General features: G+C 44.1%; 1 protein-coding gene across 3 annotated transcripts in view; it reads left to right on the top strand.

The window, feature by feature from the left end:
• The window catches only part of pparg (peroxisome proliferator-activated receptor gamma), a 148,068-nt gene that overhangs the window by 76,220 nt on the left and 45,544 nt on the right, over positions 1-26,304 (top strand). The gene's annotated exons all lie outside the window — the stretch shown is intronic.

Below are 26,304 nucleotides of genomic sequence, written 5' to 3'. Positions count from 1 at the left end.
TGTGTCCTGCCTTAGCAAACCTGTCCCTTTTTATCCCCCTGCTGGGGTATCGCCTGTCCATCACTTCAAACAGTTCAGGGTTCAAAGGGGGAGCCGCTCTTGACAATACCCAGACTGATGGCTCTTTCATTAACACCTCCAAATGCTGCTTCATTGTGTGCCTTATCTCTCCCTCCCCTGAGGACAGGTGGCAGACCAACTGCTGATGCCACTGGTGCTAGCCCAGGCCAGCAAATATCTTAATTTATGTGTATTCTCGTCACACTTCCCCCCTTTAAGGATTTTTACCGGGAGGTAAAAATTACAAACATGAATACATTATTTGATACACACACAAATATACATCTTTATCAGCTATTTGGTTAACACAGCGAGTTTGAAGTTGTCAACACCTTGACAGACAGTCATCACATTTTCCGTCCCTTTTATATGTGTTATTAATAATCCCTTAGACCAGGCTCCAACTCAGCAAACTTCATAGTGGCCAAAAACACTGATGAATTGCGATCAATGTAACCTCTCATTTGGTTTTGTGCCGGACCACAATAACAAGGGTCGTCGCATTCCGACTCAGTTTTCTCTCGCAAGGGCTTAGTAGGAGGGGGAGGGGTAGTGACCGCAGAGTTATTGCAAAACTTCCTACAGTACCCCACCATCTCCAAGAGCCTTCTGAGGGCCCTCTTGTCTGTTGGGGTTGGGAGGTCAGCGATAGCCTGCACTGTAGCTTGCATCGCTGCCAGCTGCCCCTGTGTCACCACAATTCCCAGGTAAGTGACCTTCGCGTGACCAAACTCATTTTTTTTCAAGGTTCACTATCAAGCTGGCTTCAGACAGCCGTATTAAATTGCCAATACACACCTCTGTGTTCATCAGCCCTTTAGTCACTGAATTACTCATTATATATGAATGTTGTTTGCTAGGCTGACCTATTGTAACAGACATCACCCAACATCCCAGTTCTTTGCATCGCCTCGGGACAATCAAACACACGGGTGCGAGTCGTTTAATTACTTCTGCTAAAGAGCCGCTTTGTTCAGGGATTAAGGGAGAGACCTTATCAGTAGACCTGGCCAAAACAATAACCTTCTCCCATCTGATCGATCCCATACTAATCTTTTCAAAATGGTTTTTTTCTCTTATCAGGGGGCCCCTAGCTTCATTGATTTCCACGCTAACACCGACTAGGTTTGTTAGCATATCAAAAGCCTGTGACCGTCTCAGTTTGCGTCAGTCATGATCAATAACATCCTTCCCCCTGGGCAGCCGGTAAACCTCTTTCATGATTCCACCAACTGTTTCCTCTAGCACCACAAAATGTCCACCGGGGGGTACCTCGTGAGCCATGTTAAAAACCTCATCCCCATAACTCTTTTGCACCACCCCCCATTCCTCATCTGCGGGTACTGTACTTGATTTCCCTTTCTTCCTTAGCACTTCCTCCTCTGCACAATATCCTACTAGTTCCCTTGTTAAGGCTGTGTCAGAGAGAGCTGTCTCTGCCAAAACCATCAGCCCCTCGTCCCACTCCCGCGTCTGCACCAATTCTTTCCTGGCTACTGTTACGTCTGTCCCAGCTCCCTCACTACCTCTTGTCTCACTACACTCCTTCTTTTCATTTTCTACCCCCGTCTCGTACAAGGTTGGCAGAAACGTTTCAGCTAAATTTACCACCACAGTTAAATTCACTACCGCAGCCCCATGATGAACCTGTGAGTCCATGGGTGGGGCCTCACTGCTGGCAGGCTGACCTGTCAGTCTCACGATTGGGAACACGATTCCCCCAGCGACGTCATTACCAAGCAAGACTTCCACGCCTTTCATTGGTAATTCGGACCACCAAGTGCATGGAAAGAAGCAGTAGTAATTCCAATAAGGAAGCCTGGCAAGGATCTGTCAAAACCCACTAGCTACAGACCAATTGCATTAACATCAAGTATATGTAAGATAATGGAAAGGATGATAACAGAAAGGTTATCATATGAGCTTGAGAAAAGGGGAATGCTGGCAAGTTATCAGAGTGGTTTTAGAAAGGGAAGGAATTCCATGGACTCAGTGATTATGTTAGAGACTGAAATAAGGAAGGCCCAGGCAAATAGAGAGTCAGTAGTGGCAGTGTTCTTTGACATTGAAAAAGCCTGTGATATGATGTGGAAGGAAGGATTATTAATTAAACTGCACAAGATGGGGGTTGGTGGGAGAGTTTTTAATTGGATTAAAGATTTTTTGTTTGGTAGAAAAATTCAAGTTCGGATTGGATCAGAATTATCAAAACAGTACATAGTGGAAAATGGCACACCTCAAGGTAGTGTGATTAGCCCGTTACTTTTCATCATTATGATCAATGATGTCTTCACAAAGGTACCAGTGGATATAGGTAGGTCACTGTTTGCGGATGATGGGGCCTTGTACAAAAGAGGCAGGAACATGGACCATATAATCAGGAAACTACAAGAAGCAATTGATGAAGTGGTGGACTGGGGTTATGATTGGGGATGTAGATTTTCAGTAGACAAAACTCAAACTGTATTTTTTACCAGGAAAAGGGTTGAGGTAGGGAAGAAGTTAAGGATGTATGGGGTAGAATTAGAAAGGGTTGCATCATTTAAATTTCTGGGAGTTATATTTGATTCACGATTAACATGGGCAGACCATATCAGGAAAGTTGAGGAGAAATGTAAAAAAGTAATAAATGTGATGAGATGTTTGACTGGTGGGGAATGGGGAGCAAGTTGTTCAGCTTTGAAGAGAATGTATGTGGCTTTAGTAAGATCTGTATTGGATTATGGAAATATAGTATATGGATCAGCAGCTAGGTCTCTTATAAAGAAACTGGATGGGATTCAGGCTCAGGCCTTGAGAGTGTGCAGTGGGGCTTTTAAAATGCCCTACAGGTAGAAATGGGAATAATGCCTTTGGAACTAAGAAGGATGCAACTGATGGCAAACTACTGGGCTAACTTGCAGGGGCACAATGATTCTCACCCTACTAAAGGAGTGTTGCAGGAGTGCTGGGAAAATGGGAGGTTTCAGAGGGATACCCTTAGTCGGGTAGGGAATGATATCGCGAAAGAATGTGGAGTATTTGATCTGAGGATAAGTCCTTCAGTAGTTTATCCGGTTGTAGCTCCATGGAAGCTTGTATGGCCTGACATAGACTGGCATTTGTTAGAGGTAAAAAGGAAAGAAAGATATAAAACAGATTTGGTAAATGCATTTAACTGTCATGTGATGGAAAAATATAGTGATTATACTCACATTTATACGGATGGTGCGAAGGAACCTAAAACAGGAGTGACAGGGTGGTAATACCGGCAAAAGAAATTGGAATCAGCAGAAGAACATCTAATAAGTTAGGGGTGTTTACAGTGGAGATGCTGGCAGTGTTGGTTGCGTTGCAATGGGTGCAGAAAGCCAGACAAGCCAAAGCATTGATATGTTCAGACTCATCCTCAGTTCTAGCAAGTTTAAGGTCTTTTCACACAAACAGTCGGCAAGATGTACTTTATGAAGTCCTTCAGTTAGTTACAAGAATTGCAAATCAGGGAGGTCAGGTAAAATTTCTATGGGTTCCAGCACATGTAGGGGTGAAGGGGAATGAGAGGGTGGATGAGTTGGCAAAGAGGACGTTAAAGAAAGAAAGTGTGGAAATGCACATTAGTATCAGTAAAGCAGAGGTTAAGTGTGTAATCTGGGAAAAAGTCAACCGAATGTGGCAAGAAAGATGGGACAGGGAGGGGAAAGGGAGGCATTTATATCAAATACAAAAGAGTGTTGCAGTTACGAGGGTAGGTAATGGAAACAGAAGAGAGGAAATTGTAGCAACATACATCAAAGTTGCTGGTGAACGCAGCAGGCCAGGCAGCATCTATAGGAAGAAGCGCAGTCGACGTTTCAGGCCGAGACCCTTCGTCAGGACTAACTGAAGGAAGAGTGAGTAAGGGATTTGAAAGCTGGAGGGGGAGGGGGAGATGCAAAATGATAGGAGAAGACAGGAGGGGGAGGGATGGAGCCGAGAGCTGGACAGGTGATAGGCAGAAGGGGGTACGAGAGGATCATGGGACAGGAGGTCCGGGAAGAAAGACGGGGGGGGGGGGTGACCCAGAGGATGGGCAAGAGGTATATTCAGAGGGACAGAGGGAGAAAAAGGAGAGAGAGAGAAAGAATGTGTGCATTAAAAAGAGTAACAGATGGGGTACGAGGGGGAGGTGGGGCCTAGCGGAAGTTAGAGAAGTCAATGTTCATGCCATCAGGTTGGAGGCTACCCATACGGAATATAAGTTGTTGTTCCTCCAACCTGAGTGTGGCTTCATCTTTACAGTAGAGGAGGCCGTGGATAGACATGTCAGAATGGGAATGGGATGTGGAATTAAAATGTGTGGCCACTGGGAGATCCTGCTTTCTCTGGCGGACAGAGCGTAGATGTTCAGCAAAGCGGTCTCCCAGTCTGCGTCGGGTCTCACCAATATATAAAAGGCCACATCGGGAGCACCGGACGCAGTATATCACCCCAGTCGACTCACAGGTGAAGTGATGCCTCACCTGGAAGGACTGTTTGGGGCCCTGAATGGTGGTAAGGGAGGAAGTGTAAGGGCATGTGTAGCACTTGTTCCGCTTACACGGATAAGTGCCAGGAGGGAGATCAGTGGGGAGGGATGGGGGGGACGAATGGACAAGGGAGTTGTGTAGGGAGCGATCCCTGCGGAATGCAGAGAGGGGGGGGAGGGAAAGATATGCTTAGTGGTGGGATCCCGTTGGAGGTGGCGGAAGTTGTGTGGACTAGGTTAAGGCTGGGGCATTGTGCATTAAACAAAACATTGAAAATGATAGGGAAACACCAGACAGGATTGTGTGAGGAATGTCAGGAAAAGGAGTCAGTAGAACATGTAGTTTTGTGTTGCAGGAAGTATGGGATACAGAGAGAGATGATGAGAAATAAATTAAGGGAGTTGGGGATGCAGGAATTCACATTAAAAGGGTTGTTGGGCGTGGGTGAGGGAACACAAGTCCGGGTATTTTTAGCGTTTTTAAGGGGTACAGGGGTTTTTTATAGAATATGACGAATAAACAGGAATAGGATACTAGGATGGTCAAAGATGGGAGGGTGAAGTGTAGGTTTGTGTGTGTGTGTGTGTGTGTGTGTGTGTGTGTGTGTGTGTGCGCGTGCGCGATTGAGTGAGGGGATTTAGAATGTATGTCTAGTGCACATTCTGGAGCAGAGGGTGGCGGTAATGCACCATTAAGCTGGATGCCAACCGCCGTAAAACAAGATACAGAGAGACAGAGAAGTAATTCGGACCTCACCCCGATCGTGACTAGTCCAGAGACCAGGTTGCTTTGTAAGTGTATCTGGTGCAAAGGGACTGACTCTGTCCCTTCCCCAACACCTTTGACCTCTACCTCCCCAGTCTGGGTCTCTGAGCTAAACTCTAATACACTCTTCAGTATTAGTGACTGACACGCTCCCGTGTCTCTCCAGATCCGCACTGGAACTGATTTTAACCCCTCCTTCACTGACACCAATCCGGCCGAGATAAACCTCTCGCGCCCTTCCTGAACTTTGGCAGACCTGTCCTTCCCTAGCGATTCGCTTAACAGCTCGATACAGCCATTCAAAGTCACCATTTTTCCTTTTTCTGTCTCCTTCTTTGGGGCAAAGCACCTGGACGCAAAGTGTCCGACTTTCCTGCAATTATAACAGACAACCCCAGGAGACTTCCTACCAGACTGCTCCCAGTCTACCTTACCCTTCTCACTAGTCCCCGGCTTACTTTCTGACTTTTCTGGCAGACTCTCCCCGCCGTCCTGACTACCCTTCTGGTAGCCTTTACTCGGGGCAAACTTCATTTTATGCGTCAACGCATACTCATCCGCTAACTTAGCAGTTGCGGCTAACGTGGCTGCCTCTTTCTCATCGAGGTAGGGTCTCATACCCTCAGGGACACAACCTTTGCTCAATCAGGATCAGCTGTAGCAATCTGTCATAATCCCCCTATACCCCCTTTGAGGCACACCAACGCTCACAATATGTCTGCATCTCACGGGCAAACTCCAAATACGTGCGGTCCCACTGCTTCCTCGCATTCTGGAACCTCTGCCGGTATGCCTCCGGGACCAACTCATAAATCCCGAGGATGGCCTCTTTCACCACCTCATACCTCTGGGCATCTTCCGCGGACAAAGCTGAGTAAGCTTCTTGGGCTTTTCCTTTCAGTACACTCTGAGGTAACACAGCCCACTTATCCGTCGGCCAGTCCTGACTTATAGCCACTTTTTCAAAATGGAGGAAGTACCGATCCACGTTGGTATCGTCAAATGGGGGAACCAGCCTAACCTCCTGGGTCGCCTGGAACCCTCCACTTTGGTTCGGCACGAGCCCCTGCTCTGCCCTTAACCTTAACTTCTCCAGCTCGAATTCCCTTTCCCTCTGTTTCTCCAACTGCTGCAACTGTGTCTCTCTCTCTTTCTCTTCTCTCTCCAACTGTCTCTCTCTCCCTTTCTCTTCTTTCTCCAACTGTCTCTCTCTCTTTCTCTTCTCTCTCCAACTGTCTCTCTCTCTCTTTCTCTTTCCTTTCTAACTCTCTCTCCTTCTCTTCTCGCTCCAACTGTCGTACCCGGAACTCGTGCTCGAGTCTCAGTTTTTCAAGCTGCACCTGTACTGCGTCTCCAGCAGGTTTTTCAATAGACACCACCCCCAGCTCGCCTTGGGGAAACACACCTTTAGATACATAGTGCTCTACGATAGCTCTGTGTATCTCCTCTCTCCTCATTGTCAACTTCCCCTTAACAAGATTCAACCGTTTGGCCACAGCTACCAATTCCGATTTCCTGGCATCCTCTAATGCCTCCAAGGTCGGCGCCTTTATAAATTCCTCAGCCTCCATTTCTGCTGTTTGTCTTTTCTTTCTTTCGGGAATTTTAACCCAATCAATTTACTCCGTCCCAAATTTAGCGTTCAAAATCGCGGACGAGAACCCCACTTATGTTACATACCCCGTAACTGGGTTGCCAAACCAGCAGAAATGGATCACTCAGTTGGAGTCTGGATTACTAAAACTAAGAAAATTTTATTAAAGAAACAAGCAACACAGTAATCGAAAGGATAATAAATGCAACAGTTCAGCAATGATAAACACACGTGCACAGAATTAAGATAACAGCATCAATCAAGCTCTATCGTTGTCTAGGGGTAAATGACCAATTTCAAAGTGACACAAAGTTCAGTCCAATTTAGTTCAGTTTTCAGTAATCGTTGCCATAGCGATGGACAACATGGGGGGAAGGAGAGAGAGAACGAGAACAACTGATCATTCAGAACGGCTTCCACTCACAGACCGGCGATATTGCTCACAAGCAGCTTTCGTGCGGGTCCTTTGTGATGTCACCTGAGGTCACCGACTGTGACCCCTCCTCCAGATGCGGTCGATCCTCTGCAGTGAACCCGGCACCCAAGCAAGGGCGGACACACACCGGGTTCCCGCTGATCGTACCTTTCCACCCTGTGCATTTAAGGCTGATCCCCCGATCAGCCGTCCAAGAGCTTCCCACCGACTCGTGAGAGGCGCACCGCTTCCAGGGTCTCGTTACCTCGAGTGTCGTGTGTGTCCTGCCTTAGCGAACCTGTCCCTTTTTATCCCCCTGCTGGGGTATCGCCTATCCATCACTTCAAACAGTTCAGGGTTCAAAGGGGGAGCCGCTCTAGACAGCTCTCTCTCCCGTCCCTTCATTACACATCTCCAGATCGCCTGTCCAGCACTTCAAACAGTTCAGGGTTCAAAGGGGGAGCCGCTCTTGACAATAACCAGACTGATGGCTCTTTCATTAACACCTCCAAATGCTGCTTCATTGTGTGCCTTATCTCTCCCTCCCCTGAGGACAGGTGGCAGACCAACTGCTGATGCCACTGGTGCTATCCCAGGCCAGCAAACATCTTAATTTATGTGTATTCTCGTCACAATTGAAATACATATATGTCACCATATACAACTCTGAGATTCGTTTTCTTGTTGGCATACTCAACAAATCTATAGAATACTAACTATAACAGGATCAATGAAAGATCAAGAGACTACAAATGCAAATATAAATAAACAGCAATAGATATTGAAACATGAGATGAAGAATCCTTGAAAGTGAGTCCATTGGTTGTGGGAACTTTTCAATAATGGGGCAAGTGAAGCTGACTGTAGTTATCCCTTTTTGTTCAAGCACCTGATGATTGAGGGGTAATAACAGCTCTTGAACCTGGTGGTGCATGTCCTGAGGCACCTGTACCTTCTACTTGATGGCAATGCTTCATCCCTGTGATGTGGTGTAATGAGCTCTCAGTGAATGAACGCTTGTTTCCAGGGAAGCCAGGATCATTAGGAAAGCCTGGTGATTCGAGGCTGCATAAGCCAAAACACTTGAGTAACTTTTAGAGGTCTTTAATTGTAATATCTTTCTCTCTCTCTCTTTCTCTTTCTTTTACTCAGAGTATTCAGGTGAGCATTGCTAACTTTCCTGCACTCCAATGAAAATAAATTTACAACACATGTTGCAATACAGAAAATAGATTCAGTTCTTAATCTTTGTGAGTTTTCAACTCATGCCCAGCTTTACTCATTATAGCGAGCATGATGGTTGGAAAATCGACAGTTGGGTTATTGCTGGCTGGATGAGACTGTTGTGGTGGTATGCTGGTGGTATTACATGGCATACATTAAAATAAAAGCAAGATAACCAGGTGCAAAAAAAATCTGTCCTGAAGTTTTCAACTGTAAAATAAATCATCTTAATATTAGTGTTGGATCATAAACTCCTTTGCCTACAAATTTAATAAATTTGCAAATTTTTTAAAGCTGAAATCACACACAAAAACTGTTTTATGCAAAACAGATCTCCTTTCTGCATCAACTCATAACCATTAGAAAATTAACATGGTCATATTAACCTTGGTGCAGCTGACATTTGTCTGGTATGCTGTGTGTTTTTTGTCCCTCTCCTCCGGCCCCCTCTCCTCCGGCCCCCACCCCCACTGCTGGTAGGAATTGCAATTTTATGTGTGGCCTATAATGTTTGGAGTTCACTTGCCAAGAAACTGGGAGTGCATTATGCAGGCAACTTGTCTGCATAGACTGGGAAGTGCCAATTAATATTTGCATTTTAAAAGTGCCATATGATGCCTATTTCCAGCAGGAGACCATCTAACTAACTATTCTTGGCATTCAATTACAATAGTATTAAGTCCCCATCACGAAGGTTGCATTGACCAAAAACTCGATTGGACTATCCATGAAAAACATTAACAGATTTGGCAGTAGGTTAGAACTCGGTAGTCAGAGGTTATTTTACAGAGTGCAAGTAGAATTTAAAAGTGGATGGTTAAAGTAATTCAAGTAGAGTTTGGTCAGAGTGAGTCAACCACTGGTTCAAATTCTTAAATATTTGGCAAATTCCATGGTGCATGGCATTTGTTTTGAATATGTTTAAAACAGTTTGTCCAAGGGCAGGTTTTGGAACTAGGTTATCATCACTCTTGGTTTGACGTTTGAATTCCTATGTGATGTTCGCTCGCTTTTTGCAATTTGTGCAATTTGTTCTTTTTTCACGAGTTGGATGTTTGATGTTTTCTTTGAACAGGTTCCATGGTGTTTCTTTTATTTGTGGCTGCCAGCAGGAGGACAAATCTCAGAGTTGTATTCTGTATACATACTTTGACAATAAATGTACTTTGAATCTTTGAATGTTCATAAGAAAGCTGGCTCAAATTTTTGTATATTAGCCCTGAGAGACGAAATGTAGCCAAGAATAAAAACACACCAGAGATGACCGTGCAGGAACAGGTGAAGCAATTATTGCAGGACATATTCTGGTCAAAGTGACAAAGGTAAGAATCTGGCCACAGGAAAATAGTTGGTGACAAAAATGAAAACACGAGGACTTCTGCAGATCCTGGAAATTCAAGCAACACACATCAAAGTTGCTGGTGAACGCAGCAGGCCAGGCAGCATCTCTAGGAAGAGGTACAGTCGATGTTTCAGGCCGAGACCCTTCGTCAGGACTAACTGAAGGAAGAGTTAGTAAGAGATTTGAAAGTGGGAGAGGGAGGGGGAGATCCAAAATGATAGGAGAAGACAGGAGGGGGAGGGATGGAGCCAAGAGCTGGACAGGTGATTGGCAAAAGAGATATGAGAGGATCATGGGACAGGAGGCCCAGAGAGAAAGAAAAGGGGGAGGGGGAAAAAACCCAGAGGATGGGCAAGGGGTATAATTAGACGAACAGAAGAAGAAAAAGGAGAAAGAGAGAAAGAATGTGTGTATATAAATAAATAATGGATGAGGTACAAGGGGGAGGTAGGGCATTAGCGGAAGTTAGAGAAGTCAATGTTCATGCCATCAGGTTGGAGGCTACCCAGACAGAATATAAGGTGTTGTTCCTCCAACCTGAGTGCGGCTTCATCTTTACAGCAGAGGAGGCCGTGGATAGACATATCAGAATGGGAATGGGATGTGGAATTAAAATGTGTGGCAATTTGTTGACATAAATTGTTGGCTTTGTGGAACAATCTATGTTCCAAACCTATCCTGGTATCCGTCCCCCACTTTTCCTTCGCTAGATCGACGACTGCATTGGTGCTGCTTCCTGCACGCATGCTGAGCTTGTTGACTTCATTAACTTTGCCCCCAACTTTCACCCTGCCCTCAAGTTTACCTGGTCCATTTCCGACACCTCCATCCCCTTTCTAGATCTTTCTGTCTCTATCTCTGGAGACAGCTTATCTACTGATGTCTACTGTAAGGCTACTGACTCTCACAGCTATCTGGACTATTCCTCTTCTCACCCTGTCCCTTGCAAAAATGCTATCCCTTCTCGCAATTCCTCCATCTCCGCCGCATCTGCTCTCAGGATGAGGCTTTTCATTCCAGGACGAGGGAGATATCCTCCTTTTTTAAAGAAAGGGGCTTCCCTTCCTCCACCATCAACTCTGCTCTCAAATGCATCTCCCCCATTTCACGCACATCTGCTCTCACTCCATCCTCCCGTCACCCCACTAGGAATAGGGTTCCCCTGGTCCTCATCTACCACCCCACCAGCCTCCGGGTCCAACATATTATTCCCCGTAACTTCCGCCACCTCCAATGGGATCCCACCACTAAGCACATCTTTCCCTCCCCCCACCGCTTTCTGCAGGGATCGCTCCCTACGCGACTCCCTTGTCCATTCATCACCCCCCATCCCTCCCCACTGATCTCCCTCCTGGCACTTATCCTTGTAAGCAGAACAAGTGCGACACATGCCCTTACACTTCCTCCCTTACCACCATTCAAGGCCCCAGACAGTCCTTCCAGGTGAGGCGACACTTCACCTATGAGTCGACTGGGGTGATATACTGCGTCCGATGCTCCCGATGTGGCCTTCTATATATTGGCGAGACCCGACGCAGACTGGGAGATCGTTTTGCTGAACGCTTACGCTCTGTCCGCCAGAGAAAGCAGGATCTCCCAGTGGCCACACATTTTAATTCCACATCCCATTCCCATTCTGATATGTCTATCCACGGCCTCCTCTACTGTAAAGATGAAGCTACACTCAGGTTGGAGGAACACCACCTTGTATTCCGTCTGGGTAGCCTCCAACCTGATGGCATGAACATTGACTTCTCTAACTTCTGCTAATGCCCCACCTCCCCCTCGTACCTCATCCATTATTTATTTATATACACACATTCTTTCTCTCTTTCTCCTTTTTCTTCCTCTGTCCCTCTGATTATACCCCTTGCCCATCCTCTGGGTTTTTCTCCCCCTCCCCCTTTTCCTTCTCCCTGGGCCTCCTGTCCCATGATCCTCTCATATCCCTTTTGCCAATCACCTGTCCAGCTCTTGGCTCCATCCCTCCCCCTCCTGTCTTCTCCTATCATTTTGGATCTCCCCCTCCCCCTCCCACTTTCAAATCTCTTACTAACTCTTCCTTCAGTTAGTCCTGACGAAGAGTCTCAGCCTGAAACGTCGACTGTGCCTCTTCCTAGAGATGCTGCTTGGCCTGCTGCGTTCACCAGCAACTTTGATGTGTGTTGGTGACAAAAATGATGTTGATTTGATCCATTATGCAGAAGAGATGAAATGCTTGAGAATGGATAATCCTAGAAGTATGTAATTGATGACTTTCAACATGGCAATGCAAAAGGTTGGACAAATCTTTTACTGAGTGATGCTGCAGTTAAATGAAGAATCGAAGGTGCAACTTAATTTATCAAGTCAGGGTAAATTAGTTTTGTGCCTCATATGTTGATAGCAGCAATTTACATGAAGAAAGGTAAAAATCATTTTCTCACTGTCTTATGCATATTCAAATGTCTGGAATTGCAGCTATAATGAAAATTGTGCCTTTACTTATCGAGACGTGTATTGAAGACAGGCAGGAGGAGAGAGAGCAGCGCGCCGTGCGTGCGCAGCCCTCCGGTGAAAAATGATATTGTATCCGTTAAATAGGGGCCATGGACAATTCTGATTTGATGGAGCTAGCCGTGAAAACACAGAGGAACATCTGGAGAAATTTCTGAAACGCCAGTTCGCTGCTGTTGTTACTGCATGGTTGGAAATCTTCCGGAGGGAAGGCGTCAAAATCCCCGGCTTTGCCCGCTGCTGGCGACTGAGATTGAGGTGGAATCATTTGGACAGAGATGGTGCTCGGTACTCAGTGTTGGAGGGCTGATCGGAGGCTCAAAGTTTTCGGATGACTCAGAGTCAGATTGTGGTCGGGCATGGCAGGGAGAGTTTTTCTTCCTTCTCCCGTCTGTGTGAGATGTGGGACATTTGAGAGACTTTGAACTTCTTACTGTGCTCATGGACTTCTTCATCAAGTTATGGTATTGTTGCACTGTTGTAACTATATGTTATAATTATGTGGTTTTGTTAGTTTTTTCAGTCTTGGTCTGTCCTGTGTTTTGTGATATCACACCGGAGGAAATATTGTATCATTTCTTAATGCATGCATTACTAAATGACAATAAAAGAGGACTGTGTGTCTTCATAATCTAAAAATAAAGCAGTTTAAAATGATTTGCACAATGCTAACTGCAATTGCATTAAAGTGCTGTGAGTCTCGCTTTGCATGGGTTAATTGTCATGTGAAAGTGTGCCATATTTTTCTTGAGCCAAGGGCACTACAGATTACAGTGATCATGTTTTTACAAATCAACAAAGAAGATATATAACATTGAAAAAAATCAGCTGCATTTTACTTGATCACACTTAGATCCCACTTTAATAGAATTCAGCTTGTTGTCCTCAGTGAGTTGCGTGCAAAATCAAAAAGAGCCTGGCATACCGCAAAATTTATGAGCTTCATAGACATTGAATTTTGGTGCAGTTACAACCAAGGTCAGAAGTTCACAGTCTTGTCTGCTTAACTACTAACCTCTGCTTTCCTGTTTGTGGTTTCTAGTCTATATAGTACCTGTGGGTTTTTTTTACAGCTACTGAAATCAGTTGAACAAGCGCAAAAATGAATATTATAACTCCATAAGAGAGGTTAGACAGAGATAACTGTTTAAATTTAAAAGTAGAATTTATATGAGCTAGTGTGCTGAAAAACAAATAACAAATGAGAAATTATGATTTATATTTCTCACTCTAACTTTGTTACAAATTTAACTGCACATTATATGCAAATGTGTAAAATGATTTTAATTTCCTTTTATCTTTTGAATCGGTTTATTGCACCCCCATTTTGCCTCATAATAAAAGAGTGACTATATTTATTCTGTGCTGTATTGATCTCAAATTTCAAATTTCTCACTGTTAATCTGCTAATGCATTTGCTACTTTTTCTACTGTTGGACCTAAACTTGCTGAACTTTGTCATTTTCTGCTCTCACATTATGGTTTATTACTTTGTGGTTACCAGTTCTCATGTGGCATCACACTCTCATGCCAGCTATTTGTACGTTTTATTTCACAGAATGAAATCAAGAATACTTCTTTACCACTTGGAATGGTGTTATACCAGACATCCCACCCTGCAAAAACTCATTTCAGGGAGGTAGCACCATCAATTTGCGGGAGACTCCCGGAACTTCTGGGAGCGGTGGGACGTCTGCAATAGAGTAGCTCCTTAGCAGCTAGCCAGCTAGTTTAAATAACGTTAGCTATGCTAATGAACGAATGACACCTGTTAAACTCACCTCAACATGTCTTTTACAGTCTTAACCCACCATGGGCAATAGAAAAGTCACTGTTGCAAACAGTGCAGCGAGCAACACTGTCATTATTTTGACCCCTATTAGGCAGGGGTACACTTTAGGGTAGTCTGGGGTGACGTACGTTTTATATTTTCTTTTTCTGGAACACTCTGCCATGGCGTGGGTCTCTCTCTCTCTCTCGTGGTCGCTCACTCTCTCTCTCTCTCTCTCTCTCTCTCTCTCTCTCTCTCTCATGCTCTCTCTCTCTCATCGCTGTCTCGCTCACTCGCTCTCTCTTTCTCTCACTCTCTCGCTCGTGTGCTCTCTCTCTCGTGGTCGCTCTCATGCTCTCTCGCGCTCTCTAGCTCTCTCTCTCGCTCACTCGCTCTCAAAAAAATTGATTTCCGGGATATTGTATATAATTTGCGGGCATCAGGGAGCCACCATTAATATGCGGGAGACTCCCAGAACTTCTGGGAGAGGTGGAATGTCTGATTATACACTGAGTAGCCACTTTATTAGGTATCTACTGTTGCTAATAAAGTGGCCACTGAGTGTTTGTTGATGGTCTTCTGCTCCTGTTGCCCACTCACTTCAAGATTTGACGTGTTGTGCATTCAGAGATGCCTCCCTGCGCACTACTGTTGCAACACATGATTATTTGAGCTACTGTTGCCTTCCTGTCAGCTTGAACCAGGAGGCTATTCTCCTCTGACCGCTCAGGTATTTCATTCGTAGAACTGTCACTTACTGGATTTTTGTTTTTCACACCCTTCCCTGTAAACGCAAGAGACTATTGTGTGTAAGAATCCCAAGAGATCAGCAGTCTGAGATATTCAAACCACACTGTCTGGCAGCAACAATCATTCGACGGTCAAAGTCACTTAAATCCCATTTCTTCCTCATTCTGATGTTTGGTCTGAAGAACAACTGAACCTCTTGACCATGTCTGCATGCTTTTATGCATTGAGTTGCTGGCTGTTTAGATGCTTGCATTAATGAGCGGGTGTACAGGTGGACCTAATAAAGCAGCCACTGAGTGTATATAGATGTAGAAAGTGTATTCTGCTTTTAAAGCTGTGTAGATTATAATAGATAAAACCACCTTCAGAATGAGGACTTTGAGTCAGGCGACCATTAAGTTTAGAGACACTAATGGGCTGGATTCATAGGAGCAACTACACAACTTGAAACCCTTATGTAGTTCTACTGCAGGACAGCATGTGGTTGATTAATTTGTAGCTGGTATTTTCTCACAAATCTCCACATTGTAAATATTCCTGCAAAGATGAAGCATGGAAGAACAGCTCAGTTGAGTGAGCTGTGCATCCTGTAATTCACGTGAAGTCACCCACTGTCCTAAGCAACCACATATAGGGAAACTGAAAGGTCTGAAGGTAGATAAGTCACCTGGACCAGATGGTCTACACCCCAGGATTCTGAAAGAGGGCGGTTGAAGAGATTGTGGAGGCATTAGTAATGATCCTTCAAGAATCAGTTGATTCTGGCATGGTTCCTGAGGAATGGGAAATTGCAAATGTCATTCCACTCTTCAAGAAGGGAGAGCGGCAGAAGAAAGGAAATGATAGGCCAGTTAGTCTGACCTCAGTCGTTGTGAAGATGTTGGAGTCGATTATTAAGGATGTGATTTCGGGGTACATGGAGGCACATGACAAAATAGGCTGTAGTCAGCAGTGTCAGGAAGTGTATGGTCATGCACTTTGGTAAAAGAAAAAAAAATTTAAACTATTTTCCAAATGGAGAGAAATTTCAAAAATGTGAGATGCAAAGGGTCTTGGGAGTCCTCGTGCAAGATTCACTAAAGGTTAATTTGCAAGATGAGTCAGTGATGAGGAAGGTAAGTGCAATGTTGGCATTCATATCGAGAGGACTAGAATTTAAAAGCAAGGATATAGTGTTGAGGCTTTGTGAAGCACTGGTGAAGTGTCACTTGGAGCATTGTGAGCAGTTTTGTGACCTTATCTAAGAAAAGATGTGCTGACATTGGAGAGGGTTCAGAGGAGGTTCACAGTAATGATTCCAGGATTGAAAGGCTTATCATATGAGGAGCATTGACGGCTCTGGGCCCCTGCACACTGGAATTCAGAAGAATGAGGGGGTGACCTCATTGAAACCTATTGAATGTTGAAAGGCCCAGAAAAAAATAGTTTTAACATTTTACTTTTTATTATTATTGATATATTGTTTAGCTTTGTTAATCAGTTATTTGATAATTTAATTTCTCATTGTACATATTGACTTGATTACTTTAATGTATTTTTGTTGATCAATAATAATTAATAAAAAAGATTTGAAATGAAATGAAAGGCCTCAATAGAGTGGATGTGAAAAGGATGTTTCCTATGGTGGGGAAGACCGGAGGACACAGCCTCAGAATAGAGGGGCATCCATTTAGAACGGAGATGAGGAGGAATTTCTTTAGCCAGAGAGTGATGAATCTGTGGAATACGTTGCCACAGTCAGCTGTAGGTATATGTAAGGCAGAGGTTGATAGATTGGTGATTAGTCAAGGAATGAAGGGATATGGGCAGAAGGAGATTGGGGCTGAGAGGGAAAATGGATCAGCCTTGATGAAATGATGGAGCAGACTCGATGGGCCAAATGGCCGAATTCTGATCCTATATCTTATGGTCTTGTATTGGAAATGTCTCCGGCTGCAGCAACTTGAACTTCAGGTTTTGGGGTTGAACTGGCAGCTGGAGTCACTCTAGTGGATCCATGAGACTGAAGCATGTACAATAAACACACACTGCATCTATAACAAGGTAGATTAATTATCAGTACAAATTACAGCAACTGGGTATTACCTAATGTGGCTGTAAGGTGACCAAAACAGGCATCTCAATATTCCAGCAACACACATCAAAGTTGCTGGTGAACGCAGCAGGCCAGGCAGCATCTCTGGGAAGAGGTACAGTCGACGTTTTGGGCCAAGACCCTTCGTCAGGACTAACTGAAGGAAGAGTGAGTAAGGGATTTGAAAGTTGGAGGGGGAGGGGGAGATCCAAAATGATAGGAGAAGACAGGAGGGGGAGGGATGGAGCTAAGAGCTGGACAGGTGATAGGCAAAAGGGATACGAGAGGATCATGGGACAGGAGGTTCGGGGAGAAAGACAAGGTGGGGGGGAACCCAGAGGATGGACAAGGGGTATAGTCAGAGGGAGCAAAAGGAGAGAGAGAGAAAGAATGTGTGTATATAAATAATTAACGGATGGGGTACGAGGGGGAGGTGGGGCATTAGCGGAAGTTAGAGAAGTCATGCCATCAGGTTGGAGGCTACCCAAACGGAATATATGGTGTTGTTCCTCCAACCTGAGTGTGGCTTCATCTTTACAGTAGAGGAGGCCGTGGATAGACATGTCAGAATGGGAATGGGATGTGGAATTAAAATGTGTGGCCACTGGGAGATCCTGCTTTCTCTGGTGGACAGAGCGTAAGCGTTCAGCAAAATGATCTCCCAGTCTGCATCGGGTCTTGCCAATATATAGAAGGCCACATCGGGAGCACCGGACGCAGTATATCACCCCAGCCGACTCACAGGTGAACTGTCGCCTCACCTGGAAGGACTGTCTGGGGCCCTGAATGGTGGTAAGGGAGGAAGTGTAAGGGCGTGTGTAGCACTTGTTCCGCTTACAAGGATGTGCCAGGAGGGAGATCAGTGGGGAGGGATGGGGGGTGACGAATGGACAAGGGAGTCGCGTAGGGAGCGATCCCTGCGGAAAGCAGGGGGGGGAGGGAAAGATGTGCTTAGTGGTGGGATCTCGTTGGAGGTGGCGGACGTTATGGAGAATAATATGTTGGACCCGGAGGCTGGTGGGGTGGTAGGTGAGGACCAGGGGAACCCTATTCCTAGTGGGGTGGCGGGAGGATGGAGTGAGAGCAGATGTGCGTGAAATGGGGGAGATGCATTTCACAGCAGAGTTGATGGTGGAGGAAGAGAAGCCCCTTTCTTTAAAAAAGGATGACATCTCCCTCATCCTGGAATGAAAAGCCTCATCCTGAGAGCAGATGCGGTGAAGACGGAGGAATTACGAGAAGCGGATGGCATTTTTGCAAGAGACAGGGTGAGAAGAGGAATAGTCCAGATAGCTGTGAGAGTCTGTCGGCTTATAGTAAATATTCCATATTACTTAGCTTTTAGGAAGAGCAAAAGAAGAAGAAAGGGGATTGGAATAGTGCTGCTAATAAATGATGGCTTACGTACAGTGGTCAGAAAGGATGTTGGCTTGGCAAATCAGTTTGGATGGAGCCAAGGAGATCAGCACCATAGCACAAAACATTGTTTGAAGCTGTTTACAGGCCTCTCTATAGTAGTTGTGATGTAGAGCATGATATTACTTAGAGAAGCATGTAACAGGAGTAATGCAATAAACATACAGACTTTAATAAGGATTTGGGCAAATCCAATGAGTAGTAATAATAGGGAGAATAAATTCGTAGGATGCACACTTTGAGGAATGAATGAGAGAACAGCAACAGTATTTTAGATTTTGTACTGTTCAAGAGTGGTGGGGTGTAGATACGTCTCTACCAAAGGAGGTGTAAAGCACTCCTTCCCTCCACTAGCCTATAGGTCTCCCTTGGGCAAGGTGTTGCACTTGCTTACCCCCCCCCCCCAGTCAGAGTCATGTGAAGCCATGGGTGCAGGTGGTGGATGGTTGTACGAGCAGCCAGTGCAGATCATAAGTCCTGGTTATATGCAACCACTGATGCCAGGCAGACAATCTCTGAAGAGTATCGGTGATGGCTGGGGTCATCCGTCTTGTAAAGACACTGGCTCAGAAGAAGGCAATGGCAAACTACTTCTGTAGAAAAATTTGCCAAGACCATGATTGCCCACATCATGCGAGACGGCATATAACGAACGAACTGTTCCAGGAGAAAGGGTTTATTAATGAACCTTTTGTAAAGGGTCCTCGTGGAATAGAAAATTGTAGAATTTTCCACTAAATTTTAAAGTTGTACTGTTTATTTCAACCTGAAATAAGGGGTTTCAGTCCCGATAAAGATATGAAGCTGGTTAAGTAATTAATTTATTTGTTTTATTGTATCGTCATCATATTCTAGAGTAGAGTTGCTATCTGTCCTATTTTTTGTCTGAAATCTAAATTAGTCAGATCATAAACGTGGAGATGTGCAGAAAATACACATACTACATATACTGAACAGTATTTATGCCAAGATTAAGTCAGCCAATGAACTGGGAGCAGATGGATCTTGATCATCAAGCATATTTAACGGGATTTTGCACAATTACCCTTGTCCCAGCTCGCTTAGTGTTGCATGGAATAAGAAATTATCACTACATGTAGCTTTTCACAAAATGGAGAATGCAATTATCAGTATCAGAATCAGATTTATTATCACCGACAATTGATTATCATGCAGTCTGTTGTTTTGCAGCCGCAAGACAGTGCAAGACCTAAAAGTTACCATAAACTACATACACACACACACACACACACACACACACACACACACACACACACACACAGAGTTGAAGTCAGAAGTTTACATACACCTTAGCCAAATACATTGAAACTCAGTTTTTCACAATTCCTGACATTTAATTCTAGAAAACATTCCCTGTCTTAGGTCTGTTAGGATCACTACTTTATTTTAAGAATGTGAAGTGTCAGAATAATAGTAGAGAGAATGATTTATTTCAGCTTTTATTTCTTTCATCATATTCCCAGTGGGTCAGAAGTTTACATACACTTTGTTAGTATTTGGTAGCATTGCCTTTAAATTGTTTAACTTGGGTTAAGCATCTTGGGTAGCCTTCCACAAGCTTCTCACAATAAGTTGCTGGAATTTTGTTCCATTCCTCCAGACAGAACTGGTGTAACTGAGTCAGGTTTGCAGGCCTCCTTGCTCGCACACACTTTTTCAGTTCTGCCCACAAATTTTCTATCGGATTGAGGTCAGGACTTTGTGATGGCCATTCCAATACCTTGACTTTGTTGTCCTTAAGCAATTTTGCCACAACTTTGGAGGTGTGCTTGGGGTCATTGTCCATTTGGAAGACCCATTTACAACCGAGCTTTAACTTCCTGGCTGATGTCTTGAGATGTTGCTTCAATATATCCACATAATTTTCCTTCATCATGATGCCATCTATTTTGTGAAGTGCACCAGTCCCTCCTGCAGCAAAGCACCCCCACAACATGATGCTGCCATCCCCATGTTTCACAGTTGGGATGGTGTTCTTCGGCTTGCAAGCCTCACCCTTTTTCCTCCAAACATAATGATGGTCTTTATGGCCAAACAGTTCAATTTTTGTTTCATCAGACCAGAGGACATTTCTCCAGAAAGTAAGATCTTTGTCCCCATGTGCACTTGCAAACTGTAGTCTGGCTTTTTAATGGCAGTTTTGAAACAGTGGCTTCTTCCTTGCTGAGCAGCCTTTCAGGTTATGTCCATATAGGACTCAGTTTACTGTAGATATAGATACTTGTCTACCTGTTTCCTCCAGCATCTTCACAAGGTCCTTTGCTGTTGTTCTGGGATTGATTTGCACTTTTTGCGCCAAAGTACGTTCATCTCTAGGAGACAGAATGCGTCTCCTTCCTAAGTGATATGACGGCTGCGTAGTCCCATGGTGTTTATACTTGCGTACTGTTGTTTGTACAGATGAACGTGGTACCTTCAGGCATTTGGAAATTGCTCCCAAGGATGAACCAGACTTGTGGAGGTCCACAATTTTTTATTCTGAGGTCTTGGCTGATTTCTTTTGATTTTGTTTGTAAACTTCTGACCCACTGGAATTGTGATATAGTCAACTAAAAGTGCGATAATCTGTCTGTAAACAATTGTTGGAAAAATTACTCGTGTCATGCACAAAGTAAATGTCCTCAATGTCTTGCCAAAACTATAGTTTGCTAATATGAAATCTGTGGAGTGGTTAAGCAATGAGTTTTAATGATTTCAACCTAAGTGTATGTAAGCTTCTGACTTCAACGCTGTGTGTTTTTGTGTGAGAAAGAAAGAGAAATGACAGGACAGTGTTCATGGGTTGTAGGGTAATGTAAATGGTGGAAACATATGCATAATTTACAACCACCAACATTGAGTTGGGAGTTCTCATTAAGAGGATGGTCTGACATGATAACATAATTACGTGAAGTTTTTACAGCACTTCATGTTCTGTTCGGTTGGCAATAAAAGAGTTGTTACAGTTTCCCTTAAACTTAAAACACCTCTGCTGTTTTATATACAAAAACCTACAGGTTCAAGGACGATTCAGAAATCTGATGGCAGAGGGGAAGAAGCTATTCTTCTCCAATTATAAACCAAAGTTTTGTGTATAGATGGAATTACCCATTCATGCTGTGCCAGGTCCTACCTTTGTTTAATAGTTAATGTGCAAACATCCAATGACTAATGGCAGGTTAGTACACCAAGTCATGCTTGCATCCGAGCCTTATTGCTTTTACATCAATTGTGTCACTTTGAATCACTGTGCTCTGGCTTTCACCCTGTCTCAAACCAAAAGCAACTGAATATGCTGCGTTGAATGACATGAAGAATCTTTGAGACCCTCCACCAACCCCTCCCCCCCTCAACCGTTTTGCACAAAATACATAGGCAGTCAGACTCACACAAGCGCAGACACGTGCTGGTAGACACATAGGCACATATACTGTGTAAAGCATGGGTTCCCAACTTCTTTTGTGCCATTGACCCCCTACCATTAACCAAGGGGTCTGTGGACCCCAGTTTGAGAACCCCTGGTTTATAGAGTGTCAACATTTTACGAATTGTTGGATGATTTATTTTGGTGATTATTGAAATTCCACACGTTTTGTGTGGTTTTTCCATACTTTTGTGTTCATTAGTCTGCAGGGACAGTTTCCAAAATAGGTTTTAATTTAGTGAAATGCTTGGATACAACATTTGGGACGTCATGTGGCAGCTGTAAGACTACACCTGGAACATTTTGTGCCGTACTGGTCATCGTACAATAGAAAAGATATTCTTAAGCTAAAAAGAGTTCAGAAAAGATTCTCAAGGATGTTACTGCACCTGAAGTGCTTGAGTTCTTAGGAGAGACTGGACTGGCTGGAGCAAAGGAGACTGAGGGGTGACCTATGGGATTTATTAAATCATTAGGGGCATCATTGAAATGGATTGTCACTTCTTTTCCAAGATAGAAGAGAATAAAACTAGAGCGTATAGATTTAAGGTGCAAGGGAAAAGATTTAAAGGGGACTGTAAGACATAGGAGCAGAATTAGGCTATTCAGCCCGTCAAGTCTGCTCTGCCATTCCATCATGACTGATCGCAGATCCCACTCAACCCCATACACCTGCCTTCTCACCATATCCTTTGATGCCCTGACCAATCAGGAAATGATTGATTTCACCTTAAATATACCCACTGACTTGGCCTCCTCTGCAGTCTGTGGCAGAGCATTCCACAGACTCACAACTCTCTGGCTAAAAAAGTTCCTCCTTACCTCTGTTCTAAAAGGTTGCCCTTTAACTTTGAGGCTGTGCCCTCTAGTTCTGGATACCCCCACCATAGGAACCATACTCTCCATGTCCACCTATCTAGTCCTTTAAACATTCGGTCAGCTTCAATGAGATTTCCCCACATTCTTCTAAATTCCGGTGAATATAGGCCCAAAGTCGAAAAAACACTCCTCATGTGTTAACCCCTTCATTCTGGAAAGTAAGTGTTTCACATGGAGGTTGATGGTTGTATGAACAAACTGCCAGAGGAAGTGGTAGAGACTGGTACAACTACAATTACGAAAAGATGGTTGGAGAGGTATGTAGATGGGAATGGTTTAGAGCAGAAGTCTATGTCCCCTAGCTTATTGGATTGGTTCATGGCACAAAAAGGTTGGGAACCCTTGGTTTATGGGCCAAGTTCAGGCATATAGATTTAGCTCAGGAAGAGACCTTGGTCAACACCGACAAGTTGGATGAATGGCCTGTTCTGTGCTGACCCAGTCTGACTCCATGACCCAATTGCTTCCAGATATTGATGCTTAACACAGTGCTTTGTATTAGTGCTGTGAATGCCTGGGAGAACAGATAGAGGTTGTTGCAGAATTGCATAAGCTCCTAAAAGGAAGAGATAGCAAGGGATTAGAGTTCATCATTCAAGAGTGTTAGAAAACCTACAGAACAATACAGGCCCTTCGGCCCACAAAGCTGTGCCAATCATGTCCTTAGCTGAGAAATTACCTAGGGTTACCCAGAGCCCTCTATTTTTCTGAGCTCCATGTACCTGTCCAGGAGTCTCTTAAAAGACCCTATCGTATCCACCTCCACCACCGTAGACGGCAGCCCATTCCACGAATTCACCACTCTGCATAAAAAAACTTACCCCTGACATCTCCTCAGTACCTACTTCCAAGCACCTTAAAAGTGTGCCCTGTCATGCAAGTCATTTCAGCCCTTGGAAAAAGCCTCTGACTATCTACACGATCAATGCTTCTCATCATTTTCTGTACCTCTATCAGGTCACCTCTCATCCTCCGTCGCTCCAAGGAAAAAAGGCCGAGTTCACTCAACTTATTCTCATAAGGCATGCTCCCCAATCTAGGCAACATCCTTGTAAGTCTCCTCTGCACCCATTGTATGGTTTCCACATCCTTCCTATAGTGAGGTGACCAGAACTGAGCACAGTACTCCAAGTGGGGTCTGACCAGAGTCCAATATAGCTGCAACATTACCTCTCTGCCCCAAAACTCAATCCCACGATTGATGAAGGCCAATGCACCGTATGCTTTCTTAACCACAGAGTTGATCTGCGCAGCAGCTTTGAGTGTCTAATGGACCCAGACCCCAAGATCCCTCTGATCCTCCACACTGCCAAGAGTCTTACCATTAATACTATATTCTGTCATCATATTTGACCTACCAAAATAAACCACCTCACACTTATCTGGGTTGAACTCCATCTGCCACTTCTCAGCCCATTTTTGCATCCTATCAATGTTCCACTGTAACCTCTGACAGCCCTCCCCACTATCCACAACATCTCCAACCTTTGTGTCATCAGCAAATTTATTAACCCATCCCTCCACTTCTTCATCCAGGTCATTTATAAAATTCATGAAGAGTAGGGGTCCCAGAACAGATCCCTGAAGCACACTACTGGTGGCTGACCTCCATGCAGAGTATGACCCGTCTACAACCTAGCTTTGCCTTCTGTGGGCAAGCCACTCGATCCACAATGTAATGTCCCCTTGGATCCCATGCCTCCTTACTTTCTCAATAAGCCTTGCATGGGGTACCTTATCAAATGCCTTGCTGAAATCCATATACACTACATCTACTGCTCTACCTTCATCAACGTGTTTAGTCACATCCTCAAAAAATTCAATCAGGCTCGTAAGGCACAACCTGCCTTTCACAAAGCCATGCTGACTATTCCTAATCATATTATGTCTCTCCAAATGTTCATAAATCCTGCCTCTCAGGATTTTCTCCATCAACTTACCAACCACTGAAGTAAGACTCACTGGATCAATAATTTCCTGGGCTATCTCTATTCCCTTTCTTGAATAATGGAATAACATCCACAACCCTCCAATCCTCCAGAACCTCTCCCGTCCCCAATGATGATGCAAAGATCATTGCCAGAGGCTCAGCAATCTCCTCTCTCGCCTCCCACAGTAGCCTGGGGTGCATCTCGTCCAGTCCCGGTGACTTATCCAACTTGATGCTTTCCAAATGCCCAGCCTATCTCTTTCTTAATATCTACATGATCAAGCTTTTCAGTCCGCTGTAAGTCATCCCTACAATCGCCAAGATCCTTTTCCGTAGTGAATACTGAAGCAAAGAACTCATTAAGTACCTCTGCTCTCTCCTCCAGTTCCATACACACTTTTCCACTGTCACACTTGATTGGTCCTATTCTCTCACATCTTATCCTCTTGTTTTTCACATACTTGTAGAATGATATATGGAAGAATGATATAGAATGATGTAGAATGATATAATCTAAAAAAATGCAGACAGTTAATGGTTCTGGATTCATTCCTATACAATGAACATTCCACACAGTGCAAAACCAGAAATCAACACAGAATATATATTCCAATCCAAATTATCCAAATGTGGATAATTTCAAATTAAACTCATCAAACTCTGAAGTTTAACCAACTGCGGCTGTTGGAAGACTGGAAAATGAGCACTAGCAGCACTGGGTTTACACTCAACAACTTCTTCCCCTCCGCCATCTGATCTCTGAATGGACTTTGAACCCAGTGATTTAAATTCTGAAGTCTCTGGGAGACTGAGAGAATTCAAACTGGGTTACAGCAGCAAAGCAAGCCGAGTTGGAGGAAACAGTTGCGCCACTGGAGGAATAACGTGATTGCAGCACAAGTGCTGAACAGGTGAGGGAAGATGGCAGATGTGTGTTCTATGGAGTTGCTGTCACCCACTCAAGGCATTGCCTGAACAATTCCAGTAGCTTGTTAAGCAAATTACTAGAGCACTGCAATGCCCTAGAAGCCTCTTTCCATGTATGTTTCCATCGCCATGATTGTTGCACTCAGGGCTTCCATAGAGAAAGCTGCAAATGGATGACAACACAGCAACTTCCTTTTGGCAGTTCGTTGTGCCAGAGAAGCTGAGACATTGGTCATTAAGGAGAGATCTGATGGAGGCTAGTTCTCTTTCCACATTGGAAAGTTTTAGTTCAATGCCGGAAGGTTACTTAACAAGTCTTATTCCAAAACAGTTTAACTTTCTTTTCTTCTTCTGTTACTGAGGAGGAACAAGAAGAAATCTGGCTGATCATCCTGCCCAATCTGATTAGTCAAAATTTGTTTATTTTAGCACCAAGTTTTTAAGTTTCCTTGATTTTTTACTTTTGTTTGTTTCTTGCACAATAACACTTGTACAGTATTTGTTCATTTCTAGTTCTGTACATCTCCTGTGCTTCAGTGACGTAGTGGCAAAGCTGTGTGTGTCAGTGACAAATGAATTTGCAGCAGATGTATGGAAGTTCTCTTGCACCACTGAAGAAATAGTCTTTGCATTACAGATAATTCACTGGACAACAAATTTTTTCAAAGGTGTTGCTTCCTCAGAATTTTTTTTGTTTATGATAGACTGCTTGAAGATAAACACAAATACAATTTCAGACTACTTGTATCACGT

The sequence above is a fragment of the Mobula hypostoma genome, chromosome 15 (genome assembly GCF_963921235.1).
Source record: "Mobula hypostoma chromosome 15, sMobHyp1.1, whole genome shotgun sequence".
NCBI classification, from domain to species: Eukaryota; Metazoa; Chordata; class Chondrichthyes; order Myliobatiformes; family Myliobatidae; genus Mobula; species Mobula hypostoma.
The sequence above is the reverse complement of the archived record's forward strand: the minus strand, read 5'-3'. Positions and strand labels throughout refer to the sequence as shown.